The sequence below is a fragment of the Pseudophryne corroboree genome, chromosome 5 (assembly GCF_028390025.1).
Source record: "Pseudophryne corroboree isolate aPseCor3 chromosome 5, aPseCor3.hap2, whole genome shotgun sequence".
In the NCBI taxonomy this organism is placed as follows: Eukaryota; Metazoa; Chordata; class Amphibia; order Anura; family Myobatrachidae; genus Pseudophryne; species Pseudophryne corroboree.
Genome location: NC_086448.1, coordinates 135,447,661 through 135,464,973, shown reverse-complemented (window position 1 = coordinate 135,464,973; position 17,313 = coordinate 135,447,661). Strand labels below are relative to the sequence as shown.

Below are 17,313 nucleotides of genomic sequence, written 5' to 3'. Positions count from 1 at the left end.
ATGTAGGCACATGGACATATATGTACTATAATTAAAATAAAGTAAACTTTTATTGCACTTGCAAGTGCCACCAGGAAGACAGCAAGCTGCAGAGGACGCTAGACAGTCATTAATAATACTCATGCAGCAAAAAAAAAAAAAAAAATATATATATTTTTTTTTTAGTGGAGGGGGGTTTCTGGGTACTCGGAAACCCCCCCTGGGTGCGCCACTGACTGCTTCGCAGCGGTGCGACCGGGTAGGAACTGCGCATTGCGCACGTGCTGCGTTGCCCGGTGACGGGTGTTGTCGGGCAACGACACCATAAACGAGGAAAGCAGTTGCAGTGGTGACTGTAAAAAGATTGACAGGAGGAAGGCGTGTCGTGGCGTCACCTGACAATTTTCCGGGAGTGGTACAGCAAACGCAGGCGTGTCCAGGCGTTTTGAGGGCGGACGTCTGCCATCAAATCCGGAACCTGCTTTGCTGGATCCGTCGCAAATGGTAAGTAGGTCTAGGGCTGGTCTTGTTTTGCGTGAAACTTTTTTAGCATAGCAGGGCTGCACAAGCGATCGCAGCCCTGCTATGCTAAAATACACTCCCCCATAGGCAGCGTCAGGTTGATCGCACGAGCAGCAAAAAGTTGCTACGTGCGATCAACTCGGAATGACCCCCTTTATCTCTCTCCTCTTTATCACTCTCCAAGGATTAGTAAATATTCCATATAGGCCTCGTGTAGTAGAAACTTCTATTTTGCTGTTGTAATACGCCAACTGCACATAAGATTTTAATGGGGCAAAAGAAAATGGCTCCTTTTGGGAGTATTGTCCTGACAGGATTTCAGTAGTAAATTATCCTGTTTATTCATCTGTTACCTCTGTAAATAGTGGCAATGACAGATGTTAATGAACAGAGTTATTAGGAAGACGTTATTAAACAGGCTCCTCAATGTACAGCAAAAATAAAACACCCTGATATGAGGATGACACGGAAATAGTTTCTCTTTACCAGCAATTACATGAGATAAACCTGACAACCAGACGCTTCATTCATGGAAAGCCGTCCCCTGGCTGCGGTTGCAGTGACAACACATAAGGCAGTAATGCCACTCTTACTGGCACAATACTGGCCACACCAGCTGTCCAAGCTGACGACTACGTACAGAGAGACAGATTATTTCTTGTCCCATAACTTATTCTGTTTTACACTCATCACTGCAATTACACCTGCTTTCAGGTTTATTATTTCATTTCTTTTATTCTGCCACAAGCACATATATTCAGCGCACAGGAAAATTCCCTTTATCTCAGAAAATAATACATTAAGCTGCATGATTACAACCATTAGATAAATTAAAACCTCTACTAGAACAGATCATTCCACAAATAAACATTAGTTGCCAAAACATACTTGAGATTCCACATATTAGAATGGTCATTATCTGGATAAAAAAATAATGAAATGGGGGATTGTGCAACGGGATCTATAAATAGCAATGCCTTTGAGATGATAGAGATAACGCAGAATAAATGATCTATTTACCAATGTGACTAGCAATCAGCATGTAGTGAACAGCACGCAGCGGTGCTGAGTGTCAGTGAGGCTCCGCAGTGCTCACCTATAAATAGACTATGGTTCAGAACTGTATTAAAATGCAGAAATAAAGTCACCCACTTTCTGTCTCAGTGTACTGTACATCCATAGTTCTAACTTCAAGGGATGTTACATATATTGCTTAGTGATTGCTATGGCCTTTTGGTTTATACACGCTAAATAAAATGTGGAACTATTTTTGATTATCCATGAGGTAATGAGAAAGTGCTGTCAAATAAGACTGTTGGGGACATTTACTAAGCAGTGATAACAGCGGAGAAGTGAGCCAGTGGAGAAGTGCCCATGGCAACCAATCAGCATTGAAGTAACATCTATAATTTGCATACTATAAAATTATACAGAGCTGCTGATTGGTTGATGGGGCAACTTCTCCACTGGCTCACTTCTCCGCTCTTATCACTGCTTAGTAAATGTTCCCCTGTGTGTAGTATCTATGTGGGTTGAGTGGGTGACATTGCTGTTATCACAGGACTGGTGCCCATACTTGCCAAGTTTTCATTGGTCCCCTTCTACAGCTCTTTGGGGGTGGGGTATTCCAGGCGGGAGGTGCATGGGGAACATGGAGCATCATCGCAATCCTTCCGCCACTGTACACTGCTGGGATTCATTGATCAGACCCCCAAACTAAGAGGCTGGTCTACTCTCTTGTGAGGGTGGGAGAACTCACCAAAATTCACTGGACTTGTGGCTCAGCTGACAGCCCTATTCCATCAGTGGGTTGAGGAGGTGACAGAATATGACAAACTCAGAGTCTCCTGGACCTACTATCTGATTAAATGGCCCATTTTGCAAATATGTGGCCACGACAGGGAAATAAGACTGTGATCTACTGTTCATTTGGGTAGAGACTGATGTGACTGTAAAAAAAACTTTTCCGGTATATTTGTGCTGCAGAATATCTTAGATGTATGGTTAAAGGCAGTAGTGCAAGTACAAATAATTTTTTAGTGATACGGAGTGCTGAAAATGGATGTGATCATGTGTTGTGAGGGGGCGTGGTCACATGCCACTAGGGGGAGTGGCTACATGACACTAGCGGCTAGGCCACATGACACAGACCCTTTTCTTTGCACTCTGCAGGCAAGGCTAGAAATATATAGTGATACCCCCAGTATAACAGAAATATATAGTATTGTCCACATTACAATAGAAATATACAGTGTTCCCCTAAGAATAATAATAGAAATATATAGTGTTCCCCTAATAATAATAAGATTTTAAACCTACCGGTAAATCCTTTTCTCCTAGTCCGTAGATGATGCTGGGGACTCCGTAAGAACCATGGGGTATAGACGGACCCCGCAGTAGATATGGGCACTATAAAGAACTTTAGAATGGGTGTGCACTGGCTCCTCCCTCTATGCCCCTCCTCCAGACCTCAGTTAGAGAAACTGTGCCCAGAGGAGATGGACAATACGAGGAAAGGATTTTGTTAATCTAAGGGCAAGATTCATACCAGCCCGCACCATCCACACTGTATAACCTGGACTATACGCAACCAGTTAACAGTATGAACAAAAAACAGTATCAGCTAAAGACTGATCTCAACTGTAACATAATCCTTATGGAAGCAACAACTATATACAAGCCTTGCAGATTTTGTCCGCACTGGGACGGGCGCCCAGCATCCTCTGCGGACTAGGAGAAAAAGATTTACCGGTAGGTTTAAAATCTTATTTTCTCTTACGTCCTAGAGGATGCTGGGGACTCCATAAGTACCATGGGGTTTATACCAAAGCTCCAGACCGGTGCTGTGGACGGCTCTGCAGCACCGACTGAGCAAACGCAAGGTCCTCATCAGCCAGGGTATCAAACTTATAGAACTTTGCAAAAGTGTTTGAACCTGACCAGGTAGCTGCTCGGCAAAGCTGTAAAGCCGAGACGCCTCGGGCAGCCACCCAAGAAGAGGCCACCTTCCTAGTTGAGTGGGCATTTACCGAATTTGTTAACGGCAATCCTGCCGTAGAATGAGCCTGCTGAATCGTGTTACAGATCCAGCGAGCAATAGTCTGCTTCGAAGCAGGAGCGCCAACTTTGTTGGCTGCATACAGGACAAACAGTGCCTCTGTTTTTCTAACCCGATCCGTCCTGGCTACATAGATTTTTAAGATCCTGACTACTTCCAGGGACTTGGAATCCTCCAAGTTTTGGAACACGCAGGGCCCCTGTTGTAACAGGTCCTCCCTGAGAGGAAGAGGCCATGGATCTTCTGTGAGCATCTCCTGAAGATCTGAATACCAGGCCCTTCGAGGCCAATCTGGAACAATGAGGATTGTTTTCACTCTTTTTTGTCTTATGATTCTCAATATTTTTTAGATGAGAGGAAGAGGGGGGAACACATAGACCGACTGAAACACCCAAGGTGTCACCAGGGCATCCACCGCTACTGCCTGAGGATCCCTTGACCTGGCACAATACCTCTGAAGCTTCTTGTTGAGGCGTGACGTCATCATGTCTATGTGAGGAATTCCCCAAAGACTTGTTATCTCTGTAAAAACGTCTTGATGAAGTCCCCACTCTCCTGGATGGAGATCGTGTCTGCTGAGGAAGTCTGCTTCCCAGTTGTCCACTTCCGGAATGAAGACCGCTGACAGAGCGCTTACGTGATTTTCCGCCCAGCGAAGAATCCTGGTGGCTTCCGCCATTGCCACTCTGCTCCTTGTCCCGCCTTGGCGGTTCACATGAGCCACGGCTGTGACGTTGCCTGATTGAATCAGAACCGGTAGGTCGCGAATAAGATTCTCTGCTTGACATAGGCCGTTGTATATGGCCCTCAATTCCAGTACGTTGATGTATAGACAAGCCTCCTAGCTTGACCATAGCCCCTGAAAATTTCTTCCTTGTGTGACTGCTCCCCATCCTCAGAGGCTCGCGTCCATGGTCACCAGAACCCAGTCTTGAATGCCGAACCTGCGACCCTCTAGAAGGTGAGCACTTTGCAGCCACCACAGGAGAGACACCCTGGCCCAGGGGGACAGGCTTATCTTCTGATGTATTAGTAGATGGGACCCGGACCACTTGTCCAGGAGTTCCCACTGAAACGTCCTTGCATGAAACCTGCCGAAGGGGATGGCCTCGTAGGCTGCCACTATTTTCCCCAGAACTCGAGTGCATTGATGAACAGACACTCTTTTTGGTTTAAGCAAGTCTCTGACCATGTTCTGGAGGTCCTGGGCTTTTTCCATGAGGAGAAAAACCCTCTTTTGTTCCGTGTCCAGAATCATGCCTAGGAATGATAGTCGAGTCGTTGGAATCAATTGTAACTTTGGCAGATTGAGAATCCAACCGTGTTGTTGTAGCACTCTCAGGGAGAGCGACACGCTCTTCTGCAATTGATCTCTCGATCCTGCTTTTATCAGGAGATCGTCCAAGTATGGGATAATTGTGACTCCCTGTCTGCGCAGGAGCACCATCATCTCCGCCATCACCTTGGTGAAAATCCTTGGGGCCGTGGAAAGCCCAAACGGCAACGTCTGAAACTGGTAATGACAGTCCTGTACAGCGAATCTCAGGTATGCCTGATGAGGAGGATATATGGGGACATGAAGGTATGCATCCTTTATGTCAAGTGACACCATAAAATCCCCCCTTCCAGACTGGAGATCACAGCCCTGAGCGATTCCATCTTGAATTTGAACTTTTTCAAGTACAGGTTAGGGATTTTAGATTTAAAATGGGTCTGACCGAACCATCCGGCTTCGGGACCACGAACAGGGTCGAATAGTACCCTTTCCCCTGTTGGACTAGGGGAACCTTGACAATCACTTGCTGTTGACACAGCTTCTGAATTGCAGCTAACACTACTTCCCTCTCTGGGGAAGAAGCTGGCAAGGCCGACTTGAAAAATCGGCGCTGGGGCACCTCTTCGAATTCCAGTTTGTAGCCTTGGGATACAATATCCATCGCCCAATGAGCCACGTCTGACAGAACCCAGACCTGGCTGAAGAGTCGAAGACGTGCCCCCACCGGTGCGGACTCCCTCAGTGGAGCCCCAGTGTCATGTGGTGGATTTAGTAGAAGCCGGGGAGGACTTTTGCTCCTGGGAACTAGCTGGAGCAGGTGCTCTCTTTCCTCTACCCTTACCTCTGGCGAAGAAAGATGAGCCCCGACCTCTTCTGGACTTATGTGACCGAAAGGACTGCATCTGATATTGTGGAGTTTTCTTTTGTTGTGGGGGAACAAAAGGCAAAAAGGTAGATTTACCCGCGGTAGCTGTGGCAAACAGGTCCGCGAGACCTTCCCCAAATAAAACTTCACCTTTGTATGGCAAAACCTCCATATGCTTCTTTGAGTCGGCATCACCCGTCCATTGGCGGGTCCACGGGGCTCGCCTAGCAGAAATCGCCATGGTGTTGGGTCTCGAACCTAGCAGCGTCCCTCATATATAAGACTGCGTCTTTAATGTGGCCTAAGGTCAATAAAATGGTATCCCTGTCTAGGGTATCAAGGTCAGCTGACAAGGTATCTGTCCAAGCTGCAACTGCACTACACACCCATGCCGACGCTATTGCCGGTCTGAGCAAAGCACCTGTATGCGCATAAATAGACTTTAAAGTAGTTTCCTGTCTGCGATCAGCAGGATCCTTGAGGGCTGCCGTGTCCGGAGACGGTAGCGCCACCTTCTTGGACAGGCGTGTTAAAGCCTTGTCCACCCTGGGTGAGGATTCCCAACGTACCCTGTCCTGTGCAGGGAAAGGATACGCCATAAGAATCCTTTTGGGAATCTGCAGTTTTTTATCTGGAGTTTCCCAAGCTTTTTCAAATAACTCGTTAAGCTCATGGGATGGGGGAAAGGTTACCTCAGGTTTCTTTTCCTTATACATGTGCACCCTCGTGTCAGGGACCGAGGGGGTCATCTGTGATATGCAAAACATCTTTTATTGCACTAATCATATGAATACTTTTGGCCACCCTTGGGTGTAACCTCGCATCATCGTAGTCGACACTGGAGTCAGAATCCGTGTCGGTATCAGTGTCTGCTATTTGGGATAGGGGACGTTTTTGAGACCCAGAAGGGCCCGGTGACCCAGTCGAAGCGGTGGATTGACTCCCAGCTTTTTCTCTGGACTCTGCTTTGTCCAATCTCTTATGTAATAAGGTCACATTTGCATTTAAAACATTCCACATGTCCATCCAATCATGAGTCGGAATTGCCGACGGAGACACCACAATCATCTGCTCCACCTCCTCCTTAGCTGAGCCTTCCGCATCAGACATGCCGACACACTCGTACTGACACCCCCAGACACACAGGGATATAGTTATAAGGATACAGTTCCCCAATAAGGCCCTTTGGAGAGACAGAGAGTATGCCAGCACACACCCAGCGCCAACTGACACTGGAAAATAATCTCCCAGATAATAGCGCTTTTATCTTAATCACTGTGTTAATACACTCACTGCGCCTTACAAGTGTCCCCCCACTCCTCTTTTCAGCCCTGTGTCACCATGTTCAGCAGGGCAGAGACCGGGGAGACAGCCTCTCTGCAATCTCTGTGGAGAAAATGGCGCTGGTTAGTGCTGAGGGACCAAGCTCCGCCCCCTCCAGCGGCGGGCTTCGGTCCCGCTCAAAGTATCACAAAACTGGCGGGGGATTTATAGAATTACTGCCTCCGCAGTGTCTAACCTTATAATGCCAGATTTAGAGGTTTTTATTGCTGCCCAGGGCGCCCCCCCTGCGCCCTGCACCCATCAGTGCCCGCTAGTGTGTGTAGTGTGTGGGAGCAATGGCCAGTGAAGATCTGAAGTCTTCTGCCGCCTTGAAGTCTTCTTTTCTTCTTATACTCACCCGGCTTCTATCTTCTGGCTCTGCGAGGAGGACGGCGGCGCGGCTCTGGGACGAACAGCGAGGGGAGACCTGCGTTCCGACTTTCTCTGGAGCTAATGGTGTCCAGTAGCCTAAGAAGCAGAGCCTATCACTTAAGTAGGTCTCCTTCTCTCTCCTCAGTCCCACGATGCAGGGAGCCTGTTGCCAGCAGGGCTCCCTGAAAATAAAAAACCTAACAAAATTCTTTATCAGAGAAACTCAGGAGAGCTCCCCTGTAATGCACCCAATCTCCTCTGGGCACAGGATCTAACTGAGGTCTGGAGGAGGGGCATAGAGGGAGGAGCCAGTGCACACCCATTCTAAAGTTCTTTATAGTGCCCATATCTCCTGCGGAGCTCGTCTATACCCCATGGTCCTTACGGAGTCCCCAGCATCCTCTAGGACGTAAGAGAAAATAGAAATATATGCTAGTGTCCACATTATATTAGAAATTAATTACCCCACACAGTGTAACCAGAGACATGCCCAGCAGCCCAGCCTGTAAAGAACAAAAGCCACTCAGTGCCGATGCATCACAGGAGCAGAGTTAAGGGAAACAGCTGCACTGTTGCACCCAGCAAGGGACGCCATGGGAAAGTGCACCCAGGCTCCGCTGTTCACACAAGCCACGGCCGCCAGAGGAGGAAGCATGAAGTGACATCATGATGTCACCTTCGTGCTCCCAGTAACCCTGACAAAGTGGGAGGCTCCGTCATACTGTCAAGCACCATGGTCTTGTTGCTCAGTGACGTTATAATTGTGGTAATGGCTGTCATGGGTACAGTGTGTGGTGGGTGGTACTGCGTATCTGCTGCCAATTTCTTAAGGGTACTCCGTACCGGAGCGTACCCGCATAATTGCACCACTGGTTAAAAGGCATAATGATATGTAATTGAAGCATAACAGATGTGTGACTTTACAGTTACTCAGCCAGTAATTTGTAGGAGGGTTCTGCAGTCATTTGTGAGTCAGAGTGCTCATCCCTTTCCAAAAAAACAAGAAGTTTGTGACAACTTCAGAAATGGAGTTCACACTTGTGATGTTGGAAAGTCCTAAACATGGAGAGTTGAACACAGATCAGCTGTAATTGTTCCCACATTGCATGCCTGGAACTACACGGTCGAGTCACATTATAATGGCCACCAGCTAATAGCCAGAGTAACTATTGTGCGCAGCACAGACAGCAGCTAGATGGGTTGAACTGTCATTTTAGACACACATCTGGTAGCCCCCAGGTTCATTCTGACGGTAAGCTGCTCCACTGTAGTGTGTTGGTCGGCCCTCACTCACCTTCGTAGCCGGCGTTCACCTCTCACATCAGTGGCACGTGGCAGTTTCCTCGTCGGTTATTCACGTTGTTGCCGTTTGTCCAGTCACAATACACCTTCACCACAGCAGCACATAAACAGGTCACAATACTGCCACCCTTGACCCAAAAGCCGACAATCATCCCTTTTTGCAACTCTGATAAATCGCCCTTTTTACCCATGGCAGCAACGAGTGATATGTGCGCAGACGCACACCCCTTATATACCCACCAAGCCAGCGCACGACACGTGATGTACTTTTGGGTAAATGTATGAAGTGATAAGAGTGGAGAAGTGAGCCAGTGGAGAAGTTGCCCATGGCATTCAATCAGCATTGAAGTAACATTTATAATTTGCATACTATAAAATTATACAGAGCAGCTGATTGGTTGCCATGGGCAACTTCTCCACTGGCTCACTTCTCCTCTCTTATCACTGCTTCATACATTTACCCCTTTATGTGCTACTCGCTGCCGATGTCGAATGTAAGAGGTGGTCATAATAATATTGTATGGGTACACACACTACATGAATATGCAGATATCTGTGGCAGTCATATGCATATTAGTAGGCTGAATTATCATATTGTGTCCACTTAAGAGGGCGACTATCACCTTGGTGCTGAATTTCATATTAATTTAGGAATTCATCTACAAATATTATATTAATTTTCCCACCCTATGAATTTATGCATAAAATTGACCCAGTCTGATTGGTATCAATCAGACTGGGTCACACTTTTGAGCTAATAAATACTATACCTAGCCATATTAGCGGTTGTATGACTGTGGCCAGGGGCCCTGTATCTTGCGCTTGGCGTGTGCACTCATAACCAGTAGAATATTATTTTCAACCTTCTGGTTAATTCTCTTTATAAACATCTGTGTACATCACCATTTTACTATGTTTATTATGTCTATGCATTTATCTGAGTGTAGTATGTATTTGTCGGTTTTGTAGGGAAATGATAACCCCTTATTTGACGTTATTTATTAAAAGCTAAGTTTTATATGTAATAGTGGGTTTGTGCCCCCGTCAAGAAAGTAATTTTCTTACCTTCATTCCTACCTTCAATATTAGTCAAGTTTTAGTTGCGTTGGAAGATCAGAGCACCTAAAGTGTTTCATTTTGAAAAGTGATTAGAAAGACAAGAAAGGGATGAAGTGGGAATGGAAAGAGCAAACTCTAACTAACCACTGTTTTAGAATACTAACAGCAACACAGAGTATTTCAGTTCTGCCATCTACCGCTTCTCGTAGTTTGCAGTGGGAGTGGCTTTCCTCTTTTTTTTTTTTTTTTTAGCCAATCCACAGCAGCAGCAGCATACACATCGGTGAGGGAAAAGTGTCACGTTACGCCTCTTTACCAAGACCATAATCCAACCTGGATCTAGAACACAGTGCACAAAACAATGGCTGTTGTGTCTGAAGGTACCCACAAATATATATTTTTGAAATAAAAGTTAATGCTAATTCAGTGAATCATCATTATTTGTGTGTCCATTAACAATCTAAAATAATGTCATGCAACCAAGGAGATTGTGCTGACGTGTCATCAGTCAGCTTTGATCATTTTGATCAACTTTAATATAGCTCTAAAAATAGGGTGAACATTCATAATAAGCAGCTACATTTCTGTACATGCTCAGAATCTCCGGTAAATTGTATATAAACTATTCTGTAAACAGCTTTGTGTTATACAATTTTTAGTTTCTGAATTTGATTATTAAAAACAAAGGGGCGGAATATAATGGCACCCGAGATCACCTCCGCCCATATAGTTTAAAAAATCTTTGTGCATGCTGCTTAAAACGCAGGAAAATGTTGTTCTGGATCAAATCTTTATGGAAGCATAGAGCATGATTCAGCGTTGTATGTAGTGGACCAATTATTTTTTTTCGTTACTGGGCATGCGTATAAGTTGCACTGCACATGTGCTGCGATGGTCTTGCGACAGAAGTCATAGTGAGGATTTATTTGCAAAGTGATTGACAGGTAGTCAGTCTTTAAGTTAGGTAACGGGGTAGTGGTAATTCAAATGCTTGCGTGTCATGAACGTTTCGGGGCTATGGCGTCTTCTGATGGACGATGTCTTTCGATTATTGACTGATGTGCGTCCAATGGTTGCATTTTCATACACAAGCGGCAGATCTCAGACGCCTCCAGTGGGCAGTTGTGACATTTGCATGTTTTCGCACAGCTGTTGGGTACTGAATTGCAGCTGTGGCGTCCTTTGCGCACATATCTGACTCGGGCCCATAGTGTGGGATGTGGTATCAACTACTCGCCTTCAACTTCATCTACAGTGGTATACTACATTGCATGCATTTGTTCTTTATCATAGAAAGGGGGGTGTCTATAATTAAGCAACCTAAGACATGAGATATTCAGATCTGGGCGGCAGCACAGCGAAGGGCATTTGCTATAAAAATACCAATGCCTGTATTAATATGGTCGCAGAAATCCATGGTGATTTTAATCTTAATATAAATTTATGGTAGGTATTGGATTGTCTTTTAGGTATAATACAAACAAACAATAGCATGATACAAAATAATGTATATATGGCTGTTAGTAAGTACACATTTATACATACATCATAACCACAATGTCAGCAGTGAAACTGTACCCTTGGTGAGGAGTGCAGCTGACAGGTGCAGCGCAATATTACAAGTGGATGTGATTATGGTATAAGTAAGTATAGGAAGAGTATATGGGTAAAGGGGGCCCTGTTTGTGACAGTTTACATTCTATTGTAGAGTTTCATACACGTGTGGGTGACACAGAGGGGCAAATCAGTGTTCAAAAAAAAGGAGCTGAGTAGGATGAGAGCTGGAGGTGGGAATGGGAAGACGTATTCAGGAAGAGAGTTGGCAGTCATAGAGTGAAGTGGGCAAGCGGAAGTGTGGAGGTTAGAGATGTAAGGAGAGAGGAATGGGTGAGAACTTTTTAGGTGAGTGTAAGGAGCTTGAATTGGACTCTGCAGAGAAATGGGAGCCTGGCATAGAGGGAAGATAGATGTTTAGTGGTTGGAGAGAAAGATGAACCAAGCAGCAGTGTTTAGGGAACACTGGAGTGGAGAACAGCCAGGCCAGAGAAGATGATACTGTAGTATGGTCGAGAGATGACCTGTAAGTTGAGGAGGGTTAACTAGGGTATTTGTTTTCTCAAGGTTAAGGAAGTTTCCCTGGAGATAGCACAGAGCCAAGGGCAGGAATATGGGGTTTGAAAGAGAGGGTAGAGCCGTGGACAACTCCCAGACCACAGACCTGCGGGAGAGAAAGAAATGGTGATATTGTGAATATAGATAGAGAGAAGGAGAGAGATGAGGGGACATGGCAGAGTAGGAAGATGATGAGTTCAGTCTTACTCAGTCTAAAGCTGGGTATACACTGGAGTGATGTTGGCATGATATGCTGTTTCGTAAAGACATAGCACCTACATGGCTCAATGTGTACATCAAACCAAGCAATATTGCTAGCGTCCTGTAGTACGCTAATGAAGGATGAAACATGATCATTCCGTCCTTCATTAAAGTTGATCCAGTGTGTACACACATTCTGGGCTGGCAGGCATTCATTCCAATGTTGGAACGAATGCCTGTTGCTCCAGTGTGTACCCGGCTTTAGACATGTTAAGTTTAAGAAAGCGCTGGGACATCCAAGAGGAAATTAAGAGACAGCTGGAGACACTAGAGAGGAGTGATGGTGAGCAGTCAGTGGAGGAGACCAAAACAGCCAATGAGCCCACCCAGGGACAAATTATATAGGGAGAAGAGGAGGCCAAGAATAAGCTTATCAGGAAATCTTATTAGACTCCTGAATGCTAGGCTCCTAGTGGTGGTTGGGTCGGACACCTGGATGCCTTCCCAGGGTGTGTCACAGTGACCATGTAGATCAGTGTTGAAAATATCTTAAAGGTTAGGGTAATTTTGAAAAACAATTGTATTGTTGTAGAGTATAAAAAGTATACATAAACTGAACAGTTTATCTAGATAATTGAAGAAATAAAGCAATCTGATGACTGATGCAGGTTTTTCATGCTTGGATGACCTGAAACGCCCCTGCTACTAGAGAAACAGGCTACATACAATATATAGGTCACTTATATATACTGACATATGGCATAATTCATATACAAGCGTTATTCCTAAGCACTAAAAGATATGACATAATAAATTACCATAATAATAAAAATGGAGAACGTGATTCAATCTCCTTTTCTTTTCCAAATGCTTTTCATATGTCATTATCTTCCTTGATTGTACTCGTCTATCTTTATGAGCTGTATGTATGTGAAATGCATTCATGAATATAGAAAAGTAGTACAATAAGTGCCTACTGGACGGAATTCTTTATTTAAAACCTGATTTCCTATTCCAAAGTGATAATGAGTAACAGTTATCAGTATGGCTTAACCACCGCACACTGCATGTAGTAATTACCAAAACAATTACAAAACATAACATTGTCAGCGTTAATGCGTCTCCCTTAACTTCATACATGCTGCCTGAGCGTGGCATTTATCATATGGTAATGCTTCCCATTTCCATTCACAACATAGCCTGTCCCTTTTGTTTGCAAAACCTAACTAGCTGACGTCTATGGTGACCTTCAGCTTCCTGACGAGATGCAAGAGTCAATATCATTTGTTTGAAGAACTATAATACAATCATGGAATTGTATCACTACCGAAATTGGAAAGCTGGCTCCTTTGTATAAAAGAATAGTAATGCTAAGACATGTTCAATCCTGCTCATTTAACAGATGTAGTAATTTGCTTGCTTGTTTTATGGAGTGATACAGAATAGCTAATAAGGGAAGAACAAGTGGGTGGAGGGAAATTTCAGATTTCGCTACACTTTCATCAGGTGCAGAACCGACTACGCTCCACCGCTGGCACATGCCTCCCAATAACAATTAATGGCAAGTAAGTATGTGTAATATCAGCATTTTGTATAAATGCAAACCCACACAAAACATAGGGGATTTGATTCATGTTCGATAATTATGGATCTACTGTTATTGTTTTGTTTTGTCATACTTAAATTGCAAAAGCAATTTAGTCGTCTGTTTTGTTTCAGCCAAAGCAACATCAGATCTTCCATTGTGTTTAGCAAAATGGGGAAATATTGGTTACCACGCTGTGTGTGGCTGTATTTTTGCACACAGGCAGGTTCATGCACTTGGGGAAATCTTTTTTTTTTTTTTAAATGAAAATGTAATTTAAAATACATATTGTATACACATATGGATATGGTTTATATAATGGTATGGCTGGTATGATCTTGTTATATTAAGAACAACATGGAGTTAGCTGTGCATTCCAGTCTTACACTATGGGGGTAATTCAGAGTTGGTCGCAGCAGCACATTTGTTAGCAATTGGGCAAAACCATGTGCACTGCAGGGGGGGCAGATATAACGTGCAGAGAGAGTTAGAGTTGGGTGGATTATTTTGTTTCTGTGCAGGGTAAATACTGGCTGCTTTATTTTTTAATAATCTAACCCACCCAAATCTAACACTGCAAGTTAGATTTCAGTTTGAACACACGCCACCCAAATCTAACTCTCTCTGCACGTGTTATATCTGCTCCCCCTGCAGTGCACATGGGCCCTCATTCCGAGTTGTTCGCTCGCAAGGCGATTTTAGCAGAGTTACACACGCTAAGCCGCCGCCTACTGGGAGTGAATCTTAGCTTCTTAAAATTGCGAACGATGTATTCGCAATATTGCGATTACAAACTACTTAGCAGTTTCAGAGTAGCTTCAGACTTACTCGGCATCTGCGATCAGTTCAGTGCTTGTCGTTCCTGGTTTGACGTCACAAACACACCCAGCGTTCGCCCAGACACTCCTCCGTTTCTCCAGCCACTCCTGCGTTTTTTCCGGAAACGGTAGCGTTTTCATCCACACGCCCATAAAACGCCGTGTTTCCGCCCAGTAACACCCATTTCCTGTCAATCACATTACGTTCGCCGGAGCGAAGAAAAAGCCGTGAGTAAAAAAACTATCTTCATAGCAAAATTACTTGGCGCAGTCGCAGTGCGAACATTGCACATGCGTACTAAGCAGAAAAACGCTGCGATGCGAAGAAAATTACAGAGCGAATGACTCGGAATGAGGGCCATGGGCCCTCATTCCGAGTTGATCGCTCGCAAGGCGAATTTAGCAGAGTTGCTCACGCTAAGCCTACGCCTACTGGGAGTGTATCTTAGCTTCTTAAAATTGCGACCGATGTATTCGCAATATTGCGATTTCAAACTACTTAGCAGTTTCAGAGTAGCTTCAGACTTACTCGGCATCTGCGATCAGTTCAGTGCTTGTCGTTCCTGGTTTGACGTCATAAACACACCCAGCGTTCGCCCAGACACTCCCCCGTTTCTCCGGCCACTCCTGCGTTTTTTCCGGAAACGGTAGCGTTTTTATCCACACGCCCCTAAAACGCCGTGTTTCCGCCCAGTAACACCCATTTCCTGTCAATCACACTACGTTCGCCGGAGCGAAGAAAAAGCCGTGAGTAAAAATACTATCTTCATTGTAAAATTACTTGGCGCAGTCGCAGTGCGAATATTGCGCATGCGTACTAAGCGGAATTTCACTGCGATGCGATGAAAATTACCGAGCGAACGACTCGGAATGAGGGGCATGGTTTTGCCCAACTGCTAACAAATTTGCTGCTGCGATCAACTCTGAATTAGGCCCTATGGCCCTCATTCCGAGTTGTTCGCTCGCAAAGGCGATTTTAGCAGAGTTACACACGCTAAGCCGCCGCCTACTGGGAGTGAATCTTAGCTTCTTAAAATTGCGAACGATGTATTCGCAATATTGCGATTACAAACTACTTAGCAGTTTCAGAGTAGCTTCAGACTTACTCGGCATCTGCGATCAGTTCAGTGCTTGTCGTTCCTGGTTTGACGTCACAAACACACCCAGCGTTCGCCCAGACACTCCTCCGTTTCTCCAGACACTCCTGCGTTTTTTCCGGAAACGGTAGCGTTTTCATCCACACGCCCATAAAACGCCGTGTTTCCGCCCAGTAACACCCATTTCCTGTCAATCACATTACGTTCGCCGGAGCGAAGAAAAAGCCGTGAGTAAAAAAACTATCTTCATAGCAAAATTACTTGGCGCAGTCGCAGTGCGAACATTGCGCATGCGTACTAAGCAGAAAAACGCTGCGATGCGAAGAAAATTACCGAGCGAACGACTCGGAATGAGGGCCTATGTCCCTGATTCTGCATCACATGCAATGCAGGTGTACCTAGCCTTTTTATTGCAGATTGCTTATGCGTCACAGCGAATGTAAACTTTGTGTATCACTGGGCGATTCTGGGCGGCAACTGGGTGACACAAGTCCGATAATCATCTCCTGTGCGTTTTGCTGATGTGTAGCCGGAGTTACACCATAATACTGGGTACTAATTAATTATAGCGATGACAGCTGTCCTAGTGGATGGAAGGCTGGGGTAGTGCAGTTGCAGAAATCTGTGCAACTATGGATACTCACACTAGACTTCTGTTTACCACTGGGGCAGGGAAGGGGGGGGGGGGAGCGTAGTGATTACTAATTACTCAGACCTGGGCTTAATGGAGGGGCCCAATTCAGGAAGATGGTGCAACACAGTTAAAACAAAGACTCTGGCACTGCGTCATCTTCCATAATATCACTGGGAAGATGGCACTGGTCGGGGAGGAGGCGCAAGTAAACCGATGCCCCACTGTAAACAAATTTGTAAGTTTAGCATTTATTTGTGAGCAGTATTTTACTAGTGGAGCCCGGTGCTGGTTCCTAAAATAACCCTACGTCTCCCGCCCCCATCCCCCCCATATTATTGGAACCAGGACAGGTCCAAGAGCCCAGTACTGATTGTAAAAATACAGGGGACCCCTACTGAATTTTTCCCCTGTGTTTTTGCACCCTATTACATTGCCCGACATGTATGTCTGCACTGGCAAAACATTTTGCCATTGAAATTTCTGGGAAAGCAGGAAACGTGCGAGTTTGCATGTTCCCGCACCCTATTGCATTGGTCAAGTTTTCAAAATGTGCGAGTTTAGCACTAAACTCGCACATTTGAACAAACTCGCACCCCATTACATCCCAACGAATATGTCGTTATTAGGAATGTTAGGACCCATCTGATTAGGTTCCCTGTGACATGGTGAGAAACAGAGCAGGGATGACCATCGGTGGGATAAACCATTGATGATCCCCCTCCCCGTCAATGATTTCACACTATAAATGTTAACCACCAATGATACCATCGCTCATTAACCAACTGATGGCCATCCCAGTTTGAGCCATATATAAACTTGATAATCACTGTGTAAATTAAAATATTCATATACACAAAAGACTTTCCAGATTACATAGAAGGAAAGGGGAAGTGACATCAGAAGTGTTGGCTTGAACATTAGTGCAAATCAAAACTAACAGTAGAGTGGAACAAATGATTTAGCAAGAGCAGAAGTATTTGGCTAGTGGCTTAAATGAATCAGGGAAGTTCATTCAGGTGGTCTAAGCAGGGGTGTAGCGAGGGTGGTTCCGGTGGAGCGCAAGCTCCGGGCACCAAAAAAATTAGAGAGCGCATCACCACCTCCCTCCTC

At 45.1% G+C, this 17,313-nt stretch overlaps 1 protein-coding gene across 3 annotated transcripts in view; it reads right to left on the bottom strand.

The window, feature by feature from the left end:
- The window catches only part of HDAC9 (histone deacetylase 9), a 1,168,275-nt gene that overhangs the window by 440,575 nt on the left and 710,387 nt on the right, over positions 1-17,313 (bottom strand). Inside the window, exon 1 of one of the 3 annotated variants that reach the window (XM_063921748.1) lies at positions 8,690-8,770. The exons of 1 other annotated variant lie outside the window; for it this stretch is intronic. The gene's annotated coding sequence lies outside the window, so the exon portion shown is untranslated. Of the gene's footprint in view, positions 1-8,689; positions 8,771-17,313 lie in introns of those variants that run through there. One more of the 3 variants, XM_063921746.1, reaches the window with a different exon arrangement.